Raw genomic sequence first — 3075 nt, 5'->3', positions numbered from 1 at the left:
AAGAACTACAGCATCCCAGTGTGAGATGCTCCGCCCAGAGGGGCAAGCCAAACATTCCTACCTGGATATAATCTTGAGGTTCTGGACCACCAGCATGGCTTTCTCCACTGCATCTCCAGAGGAACAGCAGCTGCCTCTCCTTCCACTGGATCTTAGAGGAAGACTGCACCTTTCTAGAGGATCCCTGCTCCAACAGAACCACACCTGACGCTCCAGGAGGACTACAGCCACATTTCCAATGGGACTGCTACCAACAACCTGGCCAACAGGGTGTCAGGTTGTGTTCTGACTCTGTCAGTGTTGTTCTAGTGCACTGCATTGTTTATTTTATCTTTTTATTTTCTTGCCTAGTAAAGAACTGTTATTTCCTGCTCCCATATTTTTGCCTGAGGGTCTCTTAATTCCAAATTTATAGCAATTTGGAGGGGTGGGGAAGGTTTACATTCTCCGTTTCAGGGGAGGCTCCTGCCTTCCTTAGCAGACTCCTGTCTTTCCAAACCAAGACAGATTTTGGCGCCCAATGTGAAGCTCGAGGGCATAGAAACAAAAACGGGATAACAGTTCTTGAGTAATCTAATTTTGTGTGCTGATATAGAAACCTTGTTAGGTGTCACCATGTGGTCCAGCTTGCCCTGGTTTGGGGGGCATGTGACCATGGCTGTATTTGTCCCATTCACACGCCCTCATATAAACATGGGTCCTATAACCAAGGTTGTCTGGTTTGCTTTACAGGTTAATAAAGTGAGGAATTCATGGATTTTTAACTTCCACTGGAAGGCAAGCACGTGGATTCAGAGCTATCACACCCTTACTGTATGGGCCCCTCAATGCCTTGCCCCATGACTCAGAGGTAACTCCCTCCAGGAGCCATTTCTGTTTGATGGGCAATCAAGGACCAATCATGACTCAGAACGGTATCAGCTCATTGGGAGATGCTCCACCCAGGGGGGAGGAGCTCAGCATCCCCACCTGGATATAATCTGGGTTTTGGGACAGAACAGGCAGCCCTTACCCACTGGTTTCCAGAGGACAAGAGCTGCCAGATCTTTTCTGCAGAATCACCACTTCAACAAGACCATTTCATCTGGACTGCCACCACCACCCTAACTAGCAGGGTGTCCGGTTTTATTCTGACTCTGTCAGTGGTTTCATTTTGTACTATTGCATGTATTTTTGGGTTTTTTCCCTTTTCCTAATAAATTGTATTTCTGACTTGGAGTCTCTCACTGGTTTTGCTTTCTAACCAGAACATAATTTTGGCACCCAAAGTGGGGCAGCAAGGTTTTTTCTCAAGAACCTGGTTCCACTTGGTGGGTAATGCAGAAGGATGGGGAAACCTCTTGTATACCACCAGGAGACCTATATTTAAGTGAGAACTGTGTATAAAGTTTCATTTTACATTATAGATATGTATAACTGTAACAGAGTATTGTTTTGGGTATAGATGGCAATAGGATAAGGGGTGGATTATGTCCTAGGTTAAAACATAAAGATTTATTCTATTCCCATCCTCAAGAGCTGTTCAGACCAGCAGAGGCATTGTTTTTTCCTTATCTCCTGTTAATGGGCCCCTCAATGTCTTGCCCCATGACTCAGAGGTAACTCCCTCCAGGAGCCATTTCTGTTTGATGGGCAATCAAGGACCAATCATGACTCAGAACGGTATCAGCCCATTGGGAGATGCTCCACCCAGGGGGGAGGAGCTCAGCATCCCTACCTGGATACAACCTGGGCTTTGGGACAGAACAGGCAGCCCTTACCCACTGGTTTCCAGAGGACAAGAGCTGCCAGATCTTTTCTACAGGATCACCACTTCAACAAGACCGTTTCATCTGAACTGTTACCACTGCCCTAACCAGCAGGGTGTCAGGATATATTCTGACTCTGTCAGTAGTTTTATTTTTTATTATTGCATGTCTTTTGGAGTTTTTTTCCCTTTTCCTAATAAATTGTATTTCTGACTTGGAGTCTCTCACTGCTTTTGCTTTCAAACCAGAACATAATTTTGGCGCCCAAGGTAGGGCACCAATGTTTTTGCTCAAGGACCTGGTTACTCTGGGTGGGTAATGCAGAAGGACGGGGAAACCCCTTGTGTACCACAAAGAGACCTAATTTTAAGTGAGATCTGTGTGTAAGGTTTCATTCTGTATTTTATATATATCAATATATCTATACATCTATATATCTTTTATATACATTATTATGTGCATTATACATTTATATATCTTTTTCTTTTGTGTTTCATGTATTTTGGGGGTTTTCCCCTTTTGTAAAAACTCTTATTTCTGACTTGGAGTCTCTCACTGGTTTTGCTTTCAAACCAGAACAACTGGCCACTGGTGATGGTTGTTTGGCTTGATTGACCAATTGGATCCGCGTGTGTGTTGTGACTGTCAGGCAAGGGCCATGGGTTGTTCTTAGTGGTAAAGGATGGTATAACAAAGGGATTGGACAGCCTGCTGCAATCATGGAGTCAATGCTCATTATTCCCCGCTGGGGACTGCTGCTACAACAGGGACTGATGATTTTTCTTTCAGCACTGGACAGTCCTTTTTCCAATGCCCCCATTTCTTACAGGATGCACTCTGAGCCTTCTCCACAGGGGAAGCTTTCTTGGGTGACTTTTCCCGAGTTGCCTTCTTGCTGGGCTGGGATTAACTCTTTCAGTTGGGCCCCTGTCTCAAAACACCTTCCAGGCAACCTCCAGCAGTTTATCCATGTCTTCAACTCCCTTTATCTTTCCTTATGTCTTTTGAAGCCTGACCCACACAAAACAAAACCAGGTGTGCTTTACCATCAACTGATTCAGGATCTAGATCAGTATATTTGATGGCAGATCTCTTCACCTGTTCAAAAATCAGTGGGTGATTCATCATAATTTTGCCTCACTGGGTAAAACTTTGACTAATTTACAGCTTTAGAGACCCCATGTTTTAACCCACATTCCATGAGACTTTGATATCATTTTAATTTTGCCACCTGCTTGGGTGTATTTGCATCCCACCCAGGGTTTCCAAGGGGAAATATCTCAGTGAAAGCGCCTTGAAACAGCTCCCTGGCTGTGCTCCCCTCCAG

This window comes from Melozone crissalis, unplaced genomic scaffold, assembly GCF_028551555.1.
Source record: "Melozone crissalis strain CALT ecotype California unplaced genomic scaffold, PUWL_Pcris_2 ptg000244c_1, whole genome shotgun sequence".
NCBI classification, from domain to species: Eukaryota; Metazoa; Chordata; class Aves; order Passeriformes; family Passerellidae; genus Melozone; species Melozone crissalis.
Note: the sequence above shows the minus strand (reverse complement) of the source record.